The sequence below is a fragment of the Castanea sativa genome, chromosome 11 (assembly GCF_040712315.1).
Source record: "Castanea sativa cultivar Marrone di Chiusa Pesio chromosome 11, ASM4071231v1".
Taxonomy (NCBI): domain Eukaryota; kingdom Viridiplantae; phylum Streptophyta; class Magnoliopsida; order Fagales; family Fagaceae; genus Castanea; species Castanea sativa.
Genome location: NC_134023.1, coordinates 53769082 through 53785997, shown reverse-complemented (window position 1 = coordinate 53785997; position 16916 = coordinate 53769082).

Sequence of the window (16916 nt, the reverse complement as noted above, 5' to 3'; positions counted from 1 at the left end):
TGTTGTAAATCCAAACTAATTAACTTAATTTTGTTACGGTCCTACTAGTAAAGTCTCTTAATTGTCTTATAAAAGAATTAAGTTCAAATATCATCTATATAAAAAAGAAACAATTGGTGTCTTGGCGTGAAAGTAAAGAATAATCATCGTGGAGAGTTAATGACATAAATTCAAACCCTACCACATCTATAAAAAAAGGGAAAAAAATTATCACATCCACTTGTCACTGTCTATAATATATATTTTACTAACCTGGTAATTCATTGTAGCAAGAAACAACATATTTCACAGAAGAACCCCAAGTAACCACAGATTACAAAACCAAAGCAAAGCTAACTAAACTGGCCTTTCTGACTTGAGAGTTTACAAAACACTCTCAAAGGATATTCTTAAGCAAAAAGGAAAGCAGCCATGGGAGCTGTGAGCTGCACAATCTAAGCTCCTCAACACCCACCTGAAACTAAACTTAACTTCAAGCTTACATGTTACCAGTTCTCTTATATATACCCTCTACTATCTACAAAAATTTCGCAATTGCAAACCTTTTGTAAAGCTTAGATGGACTCAAAATCAACCACAAATTTTGCATCCTCATTGATATATATAGCTTTATTTTCTCATGTGTCTAAAATAAACATGAATGCTTCGCTGGTTTAGCACCAGAGTGGGGCTAATAGGCCAAGTCCCAACATGTGCAGTTGTGCACTAAGGAAGCAAAGCAACATGGGGGGGTTTTAGAAAGAAAATGTGTAATTATTTGAACACCACTAAGTATAGGATAGGAGGTCTTTAATGGGGCTGTTTTTGCTCTTGTTGCTTGTCATTATATTTGACTCAACAACCCATTGTAGCAGTAATGATGATTCAAAGTCTTTCTAAAATAGCATAATTTAAAAGGCAAGTAAACTTAAATTTATTTTTTTGTCCTCCAGTGAGAACCTTCAAGCAAGATGCCCAGATTTTCTCTTATCATATTGATTAGATTATAGTGATGATAGCGCACTTGGAATGGGCATTTGAAATTATGCAACCACAAAAATTGGGATTGGATAATTTCTATGGTGCTATTTTTTTTTTATATATTGATAGCACCTCAAATAAGCGTGTTTGGATTAACCCAAAAATGGATGTATATGTCATTATCTAGCCAAAAAGAAAAATGAATTTGTATGTGAGTATGTCATTGTCATCATATAAGTATTAGAAGGAAAAATTTGCTTGTATGCGCTTGGTTGAAAAACATTGGTTTCAATTTGTCTTGCAGTCTTTCCCAACAGATAAAATCAAAATGGTGTAAGGATTATTTGACGGGTGAGGCTTAGGTTCAGTGCATGTAGTGCACTGGACCTATTAAGATGATGACATGCGTTCAAAAGTGGACATATGTTATCATTTCAACGGGTCCAGTACAACTGAACACTGGACCTAAATCTCACTCTTAGTTCACAAAGAATAGAAGGGCTATCCAAGTGTATAGATATATAGTAAAGCATTTTTTTTTAGCGAAGTATCTCTTTCCAATTGTATATATATAGCTTAACTGACTTCCTTTGACCACCAAAGATGCATTTACAATGGGTCTCCCAATTTCTAAATTGTGCTGTTTATATGTCTTACTAGATATCTATAATGAGTTCTTTCTCAAAAAAAAAAAAAGATATCTATAATGAGATTATTGAAAAAAAGAAGAAGAAGAAGAAGAAGAAGAAGAAGAAGATAGATTATTAATTAGGATCACTCCACTCTCCTCCTTCCATGAGAAAATTATCTTATATAGCACGTTAGAGAGTGGATTTATGAAATTGTGAGTCTAGCATGTGAGAGAGTGGATTTATGAATTGTTCTATGAGATAATAAGAGCCTGTTTGGTTTGAGCAAAAAAGAGGTGTATTTTGTATTCATTTTTAGTTTTCGTGGGACCCACTACTAAAAAAATTATTTGGCTTTGTATTTGTATTTAGTTTTCATTTTCAGTATCCAAAAAAAAAAGGATTTGAATACAAAAACTGAATACAACTTTTTGGTTTTTTCATTTTTTGAACATGAATTAAATGACATTTTTGTAAAAAACCAAATCTGTGGGTCCAATAACATTGTCTTCTTGTCCCTTCAAAAAAACACTCTCTCACACAATTGTGTTGAATTTTTTATTGCAAATATAAAGTGAAAAAAGAAGCAAAAACTAGAGTAGAAAATAATGCCAAACATAAAATGAGTTGGGTAGAGAAAAAGAATACAGGATTTGAGAAACAAAAATGAGTTCAAACAATGAAAAGAGAAAATGAATCCACCCCTAACGATAACCAAACAGGGCCTAAGCCTCTCAAAATTTTCAAAAATGTATAATTCCTTGAACAATATAACTTATTTAAAAAAAAAGTTATGAGCTCCCTCTAGTAGTGGCTCAAGAATTTTTTCCAAGAAGGGTCAATAGTGTTGGAGCTAGGAATTTGTTGTAAGGGAGTAAAAAATAAAATGATTATTTATTTTTCCTGTATATACAATTTTCATATTATATACAATAATCTAAAATATTATTTCTAAATACAATTTAGTATACAATACAACTATATTGTACAATAGTCTAAAAAATATTAATAATTTAATTATCAGTAAAACAATAGTTATTGAATGCGTAAATAAATATAATTAAATAAGTAATCATACATTTTTGTCAAATTAATAATAATTAATTATATTTATATGTAATATTGATTAAATAAAGATATATGATAAAGAAGAATAGTAACACACCAAGGAGTAAGACTGGGAGTAGTGTAGGACTGAGAGTAAACGTGAAACAAAGAAAGAAAAATAGTAATTGATATTAGTTTTTACTTTTGAAGTATATGGCTTTTTATTTTTGAACCATACAAGTGGTCATTCTCTTGGAATTGAGCAAGTATTAAATAACTTTTTGGACTTGAAAATCTATAGAGTACTCATCAAAATACTTCATTAGATTGAAAGAAAACATAGAAGGGAGAGAGGCAATAAGGAAAGAATCACATATGTAGATACAAGTCGGTTGGTTGTACAGGTAGTGTAATTTTTTGCTCTTTTTTGTGCTAAAGGTGGTGTAATTTTTTGATAATGAAAAAGAAAAGTGTAGAGAAAAACAATTTCATTCCGTGGCTAGTGGCAAAGTAAGCCAGAGTCCAAATAGAAGGTTTATTTAATTTTTTTTTTTTTAATGAATGAGCAATTTTACTAGTAATGTTACTGACACAACACTTTCACAACAAAATCTAGGTGACAAGTTGTTAAAAATATGTAAAAAAGTGATGTCAATTATGGATCTAAATAAAAATCAATTAAAACTTGCCACTTAACCTTTATTGTAAAATTATTTTGAAAATAATATTGTGAAAGTAGCACTAAGATGATCGTATTCAAACTTATTTCAGTTGGGATTAATGAAAATTTACGGTTAAGGTGTTCAAAATTGATGATGCCGAAAAAATCACCAGTGAGTTGCGAGCACTCCTCAAACCAAAGCAATACCTGCGAAAAGAAAATAAAGGACCTAAAAGAGAGCACCGGTGTGGTGCCGGCCAAAAACCCTCCGAATGTCAAGTTAGAATCTTGTTTCTTCAACCCTAAAGTGCCAGAGTTAAGAATATTGTGCGTACCTTGCTTTATGAGGGTTTTGGAGTATATATAGTAGCATAGGGCCGAGATTCTCGCCTTGGTGAAGAAATCCTTTCCTTCTAGGAGAGTGACTTGTGGAATTTTTGTATCTCTTAGAGTTCTTTTCCTTATATGAATTTTGAATCAAGGCTTAACGTGTAGCGCAAGAATTCTTCATATACACGTTGGCGTGAATTATAATCAAGGCCACGTCAGCCCTAATCATATAGTGTGATTCGAGGTAGCCCGGAGAACGATAGGAGAAATTATGTGCATCCATTCTACCTGTCTGTCCACTACGCATCCGTCCTCCTTGGTCATATCAGCCGTCACCCTATCGTCATGCTTTTAACCATATGTGGTGGTACCGTCATGTTGGTTTTATCCCCCATCAGTTGCCCCCTCATTCCATGATACCGTCATCTATCCCAAGCGGTCTCATGGAATGACGGTTATAATTTCTGATGGACAGGCTGGAATGCTGTCATAAATGCTCAGGGACACGTGGGGGGATTTTAATGGTTGTTTGCTGGAATCGAGGAGTCCCTTCGTTTACCGCGCCGTTCCCTCTATATATATACCACCCACCGTATTCACTTTTACAGTTTTTAGAAAATTTTCTGTTCAGAGCGCAACCGTCAACCTTTTTCAGAGAGTAACCGTCTCCTTTGGAAACCAGGAAACAACGTGCTGATAACTTCTCCGTCGAGCGCTTTTCGCCGTCTACTTGTAAGTTTTTCTCACCGTCTGCTTGTAAGCTATTCTTATACAACGTTTCATTCCTTATTTTTCTTGTTGGTCCCGTCGTCAGTATAAATCTAGAGCCTTAGGCTTCCTTTACCCGTCATATGTAGGTGTCAGATGTCTAGTGAGGCGTCAAGTAGTCAGTCTTATGCCCGTGAGGGAGCGGGTTACGAAGAGGTGTTCTCGTCAGGTCAAGCAGACTAAGACACCTCCAGCGGGGAGAGGGAACCGTCGGCTAGCTCTCCTTCCCATGAGGAAGATGAAGGGCAGGATAGGGACGGGTTAGAGTATGACTCGACTGACAACCTAGACGGTGTCGACCCCCCGGTCCAATCCGTCATTGGCCTTGACGACTTCAGGGAGTTCGTCCTGCTCCCTTTGTGGACGGTGAATGACTTTGTGTCAACCATCAAGCCAGCGCACTTCAACACACTGAGGCAAAAGTACCAAATACCAGACAACATATCCATCTGTCTACCATTCAAAACAGAAAAATGCTATTACTACAGTCTCGAAGACGTCGGGGTCTATGAGCAAATGCTAAAAGCTGGTCTCTGTTTCCCCCTAAGTGCATTGCATCGTCGTCTCCTCCAATACTTAGGTCTGGCCGTCACCCAGATATCTCCGAACGCATGGAGGGTTTTCCTAAGCGTCGAAGTATTGTACGGTGTGATGTCCGACGGGGCCAGACGGTTAACGGTGGAGGAATTTTTCCATTGCTACCGTCCATCTGAAATTACAAAGTCAAAGGGCATGTACAGCTTTGTGCCGAGGAGTCCAGTACTTAGGCTGGTGTCCGAGACCCCGGACTCAAATCGTAACTGGAAGGGTCGTTACTTCTTCCTTCGAGGGGATAACTGGATGAGTCGTTCAGGTGACGACGACTACATGCCGGTAGATAAAACGTGGGGGATAATGCCCCCGTCTGGTACGAGTCCGTCCACTTATCAACCGTCATCCATGTTTTATGAGTTTACTCTTAACATTTTTTTTTTATATATATATTTTTTTTTACAGCGAGGGACCGTCCACCTATTTCAACCAAACAGTTCGGCTTTCTGGAGAAAATTTTTCAAAAGACTAAGTTGTCTGAAAGGACCTGGTCGAAGCTCGTCACATTGGATACGTTACATTGGTATAGTGACGGTCCTGAACCTACATCCGTCGCCCGCCGATACGACGCAGGTGTACGCAAACGTAAGTTCTGGAATCCTTCCGTCGATTTTTGGCTTTATGCAGTTCCTTTTTTTAACCGTTTTCTTTTGTAGAAATGGACGACGCCAGGAAACGGGCTATCATTAAACAGCCGGCGGCAAAAAAGAAGCAAGGGGGCGACGCTTCAAAGAAGGATCCGTCACAGACGGCCCCAAAAAGACCATCTTCTGAGAGATGGGACCGTCACTCCAAAAAACAGAAACTTATGACGGGTCTACCTGCTGGTCAGGGGTCCGGCATGGTGAAACCACCTCCCAAGCTTGGGATTGGCAAGGGTAAGGGCCTGATGACCAACCCGGACCCCGTAAAGGAGAAGCCCCCCATCCTGCTTCGTGAAGACCCCCAATACGCTCTCCGTTGTATTGGTTCCATTATTTCTGACGAGGACTACGAAGACCTTGGAAATCACGCCACCGAAACCATGGGTGAGACATGTCTGTACAGCTTAGCTCAGGTTAGTGTCCGTCATAGGCTCATTTGGTCATTTTGACTCCGTCTCGTTCCTTTCCGCCTTGAACTCATTTCTATCCGAACTGTTGCAGGGTGTGTTGATGGCCAAGGGCTTGTCAGACCGTTGCCTAGCCCAGGAGAGAGCCCTTGAACAAGTACGCGCAAAGGCCAAGGTGACAGTAGAAGAATTGGACGAGCTGAAGTTATGGAGGATCTGTCATGAGCAGAAGCTGACGCTCTCCGAGCAGGCTCGGGAGAACTTAGAAAAGGAGGTGGAGCTGCTCAGGGAGACGGTTAAAGCTCATGACGACAATATCCGTCAAGCTAAGGTTGATGCCGTCAGAGAGTATCGTGACTCCGACGCGCTTCTGATGGAGCTCGGTTCTTCTTTTAGCGACAGGTTCGATGACTGCATCCGTCAGGTGAAGGCATCATTCCCTGACCTGGACTTAGCTCACATAACCATAGATGCCAAGGCCCGAACCCCTGCTCACCCCGTCGACTCTGAAGGGACGGAGGAACTCTTTGGCGAGGTTCCAGGTGATGACGGGGTCGCTAAAGCCGCCGAAGAAGCCACTGTCGTCGATTCTCACCAGCCATTGCCTGAAGGCCCTGAAGAGACCGTCACAATTAATGACTGATGTAAATTATGGTCATATGAAATAACTTTATTTTTTGTCTTTTATTTAAGTTTTTCAACCAAGTATCAGACTTTTTATTATTGAACTCGATTGTATATGTATATTTTGGACTATCCGTCCACTTTCATCGAATTTTCGCTTTTTTATTTGGCCTACTTGTATGCTCTTAGTTGATCCGTCCATGGTATGGACTTAGCACATTTCGATGTTCTTTGTGTGATCTGTCCACTTTGTGGATGTACAATCTTTCACCTTTGGGAGGATTCGTCCACTTCGTGGTTTAGTAGAGTTTCATCCTTTGGATGATCCGTCCACTTTGTGGACTCGTAGGGTTTTCATCCCTTGGATGATCCGTCCACTTTGTGGACTCGTAGAGTTTTTATCCCTTTGGGATGATCCGTCCACTTTGTGGACTTGTAGGTTTTTATCCCTTTGGGATGATCCGTCCACTTTGTGGACTTGTAGGTTTTTATCCATTTGGGATGATCCGTCCACTTTGTGGACTTGTAGGTTTTTACCCCTTTGGGATGATCCGTCCACTTTGTGAACTTGTAGAATTTTATCCCTTTGGGATGATCCGTCCACTTTGTGAACTTGTAAAATTTTCAACACCATGCATTTCATATTTTCTAAATAAAAATTCCTCTCACTATATCAGTCCAACAGACCAAATTGTTTATGGAAAAAACTTGGGTTCTAATAAGTAAAAACTATGAATGTTTAAAATTAAACCGAAAATAAGGTGGTAAACATAGTCCTATGACTGCTGTACTACTGGTAGTACTTCTTTAGGTGCTCCATGTTCCAGGGATGGCCCAACTTTCTTCCGTCTAACGTCTCCAAGTAGTACGTTCCTTTCCTATGCCATGAGATAATTCTGTATGGGCCTTCCCAGTTAGGACCCAGCTTTCCATAGGATGCATCCTTCGTCGCGCTAAGCACTTTTCGTAATACCAAATCTCCTACCTTGAAGTCTCGGTGCCGGACCTTGGAGTTGTAGTGTTTTGCCATCATGTCTTGGTACCGCGCCAGTCTCTGTGCTGCTGCTACCCTGACCTCATCCACAAGGTCAAGCTCTAGACGCAACGCTTCATTATTCTTGCTCTCGTCATAGCTTTCCACACGGTAGCTCGTTAGTCCCACTTCTGCCGGTATGAGGGCCTCAGTACCATACGCCAATCGAAATGGTGTCTCCCCTGTTGGTGTTCTTGCTGTTGTCCTATATGCCCAGAGTACACTTGGTAGTTCGTCCGGCCATATGCCCTTTGCCCCCTCGAGCCGGGTCTTGATAATCTTTAACAAGGACCGGTTCGTGACCTCAACCTGACCGTTGGCCTGAGGGTGCGTGGGTGACGAGTTGTGATTCTTGATCCCCAGCTGAGAACAGAAGTCTCGGAATGCATCATTGTCGAATTGCTTCCCGTTGTCTGAAACGAGCACTCTTGGGATCCCATATCGGCAAATTATACTTCTCCATACAAAGGTGCGAATGTTTTTCTTCGTGATAGTAGCAAGAGCTTCTGCTTCCACCCACTTGGTGAAGTAGTCAATACCAACCACTAAGAACTTCAGTTGTCTTGCTGCTATTGGAAATGGACCCATGATGTCCAATCCCTATTGTGCGAACGGCCACGGAGCCGTCATAGGTGTGAGCTCCTCCGTTGGCCGTCTAATGAGATTGCCAAACCGTTGACACTTATCGCAGGCTCTAAAATACATATGGGCATCCTTTTGCATTGTCGGCCAGTAATATCCTGTTCGGAGTAGCTTGTGCACCAGAGACCTTGATCCCGAATGGTTTCCACAAATTCCTTCATAAACTTCCCTCATCACGTAGTTAGCTTCCTCACGGCCAAGGCATCTTAGATATGGTCGGGAGAATCCTCTTTTGTAGAGTACGTCTTTAATCAGGATGAATCGGGCAGCCTTAACCTTCAATTTCCTTGCATCTTCTTTGCTATCTGGCAGCTTGCCGTTCTTGAGGCACGTCACGATTGGAGCCGTCCAGTCGTGTTTGGTGCCTACTTCCTGCATTCGAACGTTATCTAATAGCGATGAATGTTGGACGAAGGACAATACCTATTTTAGGGTGATCATAGGTTCGGCCGAAGCAGCCTTTGCGAGTTGGTCCGCCTCTTGGTTCTCTTCTCTTGGGATCTGAGCTACCGTGAATTGGAGGATACTCATTCGACCCTTCACTTCTTCGAGGTACCTTCTCATTCGTTCATTCCTACAATCATAGCCTCCATTAACTTGACTGGCTACGATTTGAGAATCGGAGTAGACTACCACCTTCCTGGCCCCAGCCGCTATTGCAAGCTCCAACCCTGCCACCAGGGCCTCATACTCTGCTTCGTTATTTGTAGTGGGGAACTCCAGACGGATCATGCAGTCAATCTTATCTCCTTCCGGGGTGTGGAGTACAACCCCGATTCCTCCCGCATACTTATTGAAGGATCCATCTGTGTGAATTCTCTATGTGGGCGTCTCTTCTGCCCCCTGCTCCTCAGGCGTAGTGAATTCCACGATGAAGTCTGCCAGTACTTGTCCTTTCACAACCGTTCGTGGCTGGTATTGGATATCGTACTCACTCAGCTCGATAGCCCACAAAGCCATCCGTCCAGCAGTTTCAGGATTGTTCATTGCTCTCTGCAACGGCTGATCTGTCAGGACTTTTATGGTATGTGCTTGAAAATAGGGCTTGAGTTTTCGAGCTGCAGTTACAAGAGCGAAAGCGAGTATCTCCATCCGTGGGTATCTCTCCTCCGCGCCTCTTAGCGCCCGGCTGATGAAGTATACTGGCTTTTGTATCTTCCCTTCCTCTCTGATGAGAGCTGCACTTACCGCTGCTGATGAGACGGCAAGGTACAGGAACAATTCCTCCCCCGGCATGGACGGGCTAAGCAATGGCGGGGCAGAGAGATATGCCTTTAACTCTTCAAATGCCCTTTGGCATTCATCCGTCCACTCGAAAGATCTCCTTAGCGTTCTGAAGAAAGGGAGACACTTGTCCGTTGCTCTCGATACGAACCTATTTAAGGCTGCTATCTTCCCTGTCAGGCTTTGCACTTCCTTCACCGTCCTCGGAGGAGATAGCTCCATAATCGCTTTCACTTTCTCTGGGTTGACTTCAATGCCCCGCTGGGACACCATGAATCCTAAGAATTTTCCAGCAATAACTCCGAATGCGCATTTGCTTGGATTCAGCTTCATTTTATACGTCCGAAGAGTGTCGAATGTCTCCTGGAGGTCCCTCAGATGATCGGACACCTTTGCGCTTTTCACCAACATATCATCCACGTTGACCTGGATGTTTATGCCAATTTGGTGCGCGAACATTTTGTTCATTAATCATTGATACGTGGCTCCCGCGTTCTTGAGCCCGAACGACATCACCTTGTAGCAAAAAAGCCCCTGGCTTGTCACAAATGATGTTTTCTCTTGATCAGCTTTATCCAATTTAATTTGATTATACCCCGAGAAGGTGTCCATGAAGCTCAATAATTCATGTCTCACGGTGGAGTCCACTAAGGTGTCAATGCGCGGGAGTGGTAACTGTCTTTAGGGCATGCTCTATTTAGATCCGTGAAGTCAACACACATTCTCCATATCACGTTTGATTTCTTGACCATTACCACGTTGGCCAGCCAATCAGGGTAATACACCTCCCTTATGAAGTTTGCTTCTCGTAGCTTCTGTACTTCCTCTGCCACAGCTCGATCCCGTTCGGGGGCGAACACACCCTTCTTTTGTCGAACTGGAGGGAAAGAAGGTGATACGTTCAACTTGTGAACTATGATTGTTGGATCTATTCTTGGCATGTCGTCATGGCTCCATGCAAAGACGTCTTGGTTCTCTTTGAGGAATAACAGGAGTGCATGTCGGACCGTTTGGTCAACTGAGGTTCCGATCTGAGTGGTCCGGTCGGGCCTCGAATCATCCAGTCGTACCTCCTCCAATTCCTCCACGGGTTCTGCTACTGTTCTCTGTTCCTCGATGTTCATTGCCTGTACATGGTCATCCATCTCCATCATGGCCACGTAACATTCCCGTGCAGCCACCTGATTTCCGCGCAGTTCTCCAACTCCGTGTTCAGTGGGAAACTTGATCATCAGATGGTAGGTAGAAGTGACGGCCTTCCATGCGTTGAGAATGGGTCGTCCGAGTATGACATTATACGCTGAGGAGCAATCAACCACTAGAAAGGAAACATCCATGGTTATTTGCTGCGGGTAGTCTCCTACTATCACCGCCAATGTGACGGATCCTAAAGGATGGACCCGGGTTCCTCCAAAGCCAACGAGGGGCGTGCATGCCGGGATTCGGCGCTCTTTAGCAATCCCCATCTGCTGGAACGCGGGGTAGTAAAGGATGTCTGCTGAGCTCCCGTTGTCCACTAGAACTCGGTGGACGTTGAAGTCTCCTACCTGTATACTAACCACAAGCGCGTCGTCATGGGGGTGGTGAAGGCGTCGGGCCTCTTCTTTAGAAAACTCGATACTGGAGCCGTTCCGTCGTGTTCTTTCTAGTGAAGAGCCCGTCGACTGGACATTTTGTACCGTCCGTAAATAGGTCTTTCTGGCCTTTTTAGACGACCCCGTTGAAGTACTGCCCCCTATTATCATCCGTATGTCTGCTACCGGTGGTCTAGGACGTTCGTTTTCCCGTCTAGGATTCTGCTCCTGGGGTTGATCCGTTCTCTCCTTCCTCACGAACCTCTGCAACCTTCCTTGCCTGATAAGGGCTTCGAACAGTCCATCGTATCATGGTCGTGGTCACGATGAAAACGGCAGTATCTATCTCTTGGCCTCTTGTTCGGATCTCCCTTCAACTTGCCCGGGAACGTCAAGCTTCCTTCATCTTTGATTTGCATTAACACTTGGTCAATTGGGGCTGTGAAGGGGGCGAAACTTGTAAACCTCCCCGAAGGTGGTTTGGATCTCCGGTTTTCTCGTTGATCTCTGGTTCTTGCCATTTTTCATCCATTATCTGGTTTCGTATCTTTTTGTCTTTCCCTTTTTCTTGGCTTATAGTCGTCTCTGGCCAGCAAGACATCCTCCGCGTTCATATACTTCGTCGCCCTGTAATATACATCGGACATAGTCTTTGGGTCATTCTTGCATAGAGAGAACAAGAACTTACCCTCTCGTAGCCCGTTCGTGAATGCTGCCATAAGTATCTTGTCATCTGCCTCGTCTATCGAGAGGGATTCCTTGTTAAAGCGGGCTACATAAGACCTTATTGTCTCGTCTTCTCGTTGCTTAATACCCAGTATACATGCAATAGACCTCTTGCGTCGATGACTTCCAATAAAGTGTGATACGAACTGTGCGCCTAGTTCCTTAAAAGTGCCGATGGAATTAGGCGTCAGCCTACTGTACCAATCCCTCGCAGGCCCTTTCAAGGTGGTGAGAAAAGCCCTGCACATGATTTCATCCGGTACACCCTGAAGATGCATTAGGGTTCTGAAAGACTCCAGGTGATCCAACGGGTCTTTGGATCCGTCATAGTTTTCCACATGGGGCATGCGAAACTTTGGAGGAACGGGGCATGAATTCACCAACGTTGTGAAAGGCGAATCCGTTCTATGGACTAGGTCGTCCAAGTTGCTGGATACCCGTCCTCTAAGGGCGTTCATTATCACATCCATGCGTTCCCTCATCTCCTGCATTTCGGCGGCTATGTGAGTCGGCAAAGTGTCTGAGACAGATGGTCGATTGGTTTCTTGTCGCTCGGGTCTAGTTGGAGCGTTGCTGCCCTCAGGTCTTTCTGCGTTCCTTCCTTCCGGACTAGCGCCCTCCTGGTCTTCCTCTGGTGCACTTGGGTGTGCGGTCCTTTGTCGCAATTGTTCTTCCAAATCATGATTCTGCTTGGCGAGGCGCTCAACCGCCGCTGCAAGCGTTTGGACCTGCCTCTCTAGAGCTGTGGCGGGCGGTTCGTCGCCTTGATTGTTGTTTGTTGCCATCGATCGAGTGAGTACCATGCAACTCTTTTTCTCAGGAATAGAGCGAGGTTGAAGTAATCGAAAGATTTTCTATTCCCACAGACGGCGCCAACTGATGATGCCGAACAAATCACCAGTGAGTTGCGAGCACTCCTCAAACCAAAGCAATACCTGCGAAAAGAAAATAAAGGACCTAAAAGAGAGCACCGGTGTGGTGCCGGCCAAAAACCCTCCGAAGGTCAAGTTAGAATCTTGTTTCTTCAACCCTAGAGTGCCAGAGTTAAGAATATTGTGCGTACCTTGCTTTATGAGGGTTTTGGAGTATATATAGTAGCGTAGGGCCGAGATTCTTGCCTTGGTGAAGAAATCCTTTCCTTCTAGGAGAGTGACTCGTGGAATTTTTGTATCTCTTAGAGTTCTTTTCCTTATGTGAATTTTGAATCAAGGCTTAACGTGTAGCGCAAGAATTCTTCATATACATGTTGGAGTGAATTATAATCAAGGCCACGTCAGCCCTAATCATATAGTGTGATTCGAGGTAGCCCGGAGAACGACGGGAGAAATTATGTGCATCCATTCTACCTGTCCGTCCACTACGCATCCGTCCTCCTTGGTCATATCAGCCGTCACCCTATCGTCACGCTCTTAACCATATGTGGTGGTACCGTCATGTTGGTTTTATCCCCCATCAAAAATTTTATTTTAGGGGTAAAAAAAAAATTTATATATAATTTTTGTCTTAATGAACCCTTGGGCTGGCTGTAGAGCCGCCCCTGGCTGCCACTTCTCAAATAGGGGTCAAAAATGAATCTTCTAGTACAAATATTCATAAGGTTTGAACTTTCTCTGTCCATAAAATGAGAACAAAGTTGTGATTATATTATGAAGGCAATATTTAATTCACGTCCATTATTTTGGTATAAATGTTAAGTCTCTTCTCAATATTATATGACCACAACATACATAAGAGAAATTGAGGTAGCAAAGTATAGGCTGTTAGTTTAGTCCTTGCATGTGGTTTAGTCCTTTCTCAAAAAAAAAAAGAAAAGACATTTTCCCTCACACTTTTAAAGTAGCACATACAACATACATATCATATATGCATATAATTGAGGATGGGTAAAATGATAATGTGGACAAACAGTATAGGCATTTTGGAATTTTCTCAAAGGCGCACTAGTTTGAGTAAAGGTGCCACAAACTTTTTCCAAGCAATCGGCCTTAATATTTGTCCAAAAGTGAAATCATGTAAAGCTATGATGAGATTAGGGGAGTTTTAGTTACATAATCATCAAGATTAAGAAAGACTGTAATAAGAAATGACTCTAAGCATAGGATATAAAGCAAATGAATGAGGCATAATAATTGAGGTAGGAAAGAGAGAAATCCTAAACAAAATGGAAAGTCAGATTTTAAAAGAGAAATGCTACTACCACAACATTTTTACAATACTTTTATAACAAATTGTTTGCACCAACACAAAATCGTAGATAGTGAATTGTTATTGATTCTAATTCGAATTCACAATTTAAATTACTTTTTCATCTACCCATAACAATCAATAACAAATTGTCACTTAGAATTTGTTGTGAAAGTGTTGGGAATAACAATCAATAACAATTTTGCCCAAAGGTGAAATCATGTAAAGCTATGATGAGATTAGGGGAGTTTTAGTTACATAATCATCAAGATTAAGAAAGATTGTAATAAGAAATGACTCTAAGCATAGGATATAAAGCAAATGAATGAGGCATAATAATTGAGGTAGGAAAGAGAGAAATCCTAAACAAAATGGAAAGTCAGATTTTAAAAGAGAAATGCTACGACCACAACATTTTTACAACACTTTTATAACAAATTATTTGCACCAGCACAAAATTATAGATAGTGAATTGTTATTGATTCTAATTCGAATTCACAATTTAAATTACTTTTTCATCTACCCATAACAATCAATAACAATTTGCCACTTAGAATTTGTTGTGAAAGTGTTGGGAATAACAATCAATAACAATTTTGCCCAAAGGTGAAATCATGTAAAGCTATGATGAGATTAAGGGAGTTTTAGTTGCATTATCATCAGGATTAAGAATGACTGTAATGATAAATGGCTCTGAACATAGGATAAAGCAAATGAAAGAGGCATTATGATTGAGGTAGGAAATGTTAATGTATACATTAGTCTAGCCCAAAGAAATTCCAAGTAAAATGGAAAGTCACATTTTAAAATGACATTAATTAAAGAGTAGGTAAACCAAATCCTACATAACCAAGTTGCTCACAAGGTAAACAATATTGTTAACACCTTCACACTCATCATAATACTTGTGAAGAGCACCAATCAGTGTTAAACAAGAGATTTCAAGGGCATGAAATGAAAATAAAAAATGTATGCAGTTGGTGTGGTGCAACTTCACTTCTATGCTTGGCCGATAATCATAAACGTGAGTTTGACAAGGCAAGGCACGATATTGATACTTGAGAGTACATGTTACGAAGCCGTCAAACAAGTCACATTGATGCTTTGAATTATACGAATGGGACATTTAACAACTAAAGATTTATGAAAGGGACAGTTAAAGTGTAAAAGAGCTTGGAAGGTAAATGAAACAAATCAAATGTTCTGAACAATAAATCTAGGTTTTGAATCTTGCTACCAAATATTAATTGGTATATTGATTTAATGATAAAAATCAATCATCATGGAGTGGGGTCTATAACTAAATTTTATCGCACATATAAAAAAGAGTCTTGAACTTCACATATTGAAATTGGAAATTGATGGTGGACCAAAAAATTAGATTATCTCCTGTTCGTCCATAGGGTCGTCCAAGTGTAAAAATGGTCGTCCAACATGACAGCACCTAGACGACCTCCCAAAACTTAGAAATTCTCAGGATAAATTTATATTCAAAAACTTATAATCCGGACCATGTTCTACTATTATGAAGTATGGGTAAAATCCTTATTCATCGCTCTAACTTCCCATTAAGTTCTTAACTTCTAATGGCAGTTGTAAGAAGATAAGTCTGAACCTTCTAACTTTTATAGCAGTTGTAGAAGATAAGTTTGAACCTTCTAACTTCTATAGTAGTTGTAGAAGTTAAGTTTGAACTTTCTAACTTCTATCCACGTTGAGGAAGTTATTAAATAAGTAACCACTCCAAAACTCACTATAAAAGGACTAATCCATATCAAGTGAAGGTAAGTTTCCACCACCCCTATAGTTGGAATTCTTGAGTTCTAGAGAGAAAACTAACTTAAGCATCGGAGGGTTCTTATCTGGTTCACCACGGTCACCTTTGATCTTGTGTTTCTTTCTTTTCAGGCCTTCGAAGCAACCACTAGTCCATTGAAGTCCGGAGCATCTAGCCTACTGATTTTCTGTGTATCATCAGTTGGCGTCGTCTGTGAAAAAGTTAAATTTGTATTTTGCAATTTATCTTTCTTAGAAAAAAGGTTGTATGGTTCGGACAAGGTCAATGGACACTAGTCCAGGCCACTAGGAAAGTGGAAATTAAACGCTTCCAGCCATGCCAACCGCGTTCACTAGTAAGCACTTGTTATGCAACCACATTCTGTCCAATAAATGCAGTCTATGGCAGCCGCCATGGCAAAGCTAACTTGTCAGAACCAAGAGCTGACTCGAGAGATTAACCAAAGAAGGCAACGTCATGAACGGTATGTGGAAGGACAAGCTCAGAGTCAAGAAGTTAGAGAATGAGAAAATGTTGAGCGCGAGAATCACTCAAGGGGTACCACTTTGCGTAGGGTGCCATACTTGGAAAAGGAGATAGATCAAATGAGGAAAGCCATGGACGAGATGAGGGAAAATATAAGAAGGACGAATCCTGTAGATGACTTGGTTCATCGAACTGATTCCCTTTTCATACCTTTCATCAACAGTCATCCCTTACCTTTCAAGTTCAAGATGCTTGCGTTAGACTCATATGATGGAACGCGTGACCCATGTGATCACATTGCTACCTTCAAAACTACGATGCACCTTCAAGGGGTTCCAGACGAAATAATGTGTAAAACCTTCCCTACCACCCTTAAAGGACCAACACGAGTGTGATTTAGTAAAATACCTCCAAACACCGTTAGTTCCTTCGAAGAGTTGAGTAAGTTGTTCGTTAATAACTTCATTGGAGGTCAAAGACATAAGCGCTCCTCGTCCAGCCTGCTGACTATAGAGCAAGGAGATAATGGAAGTTTGCGGTCCTTCATCACTCGCTTCAATAAGGAAGTCTTGACGGTGGACGAGATGGATGATAAGCTGCTGTTAGCAG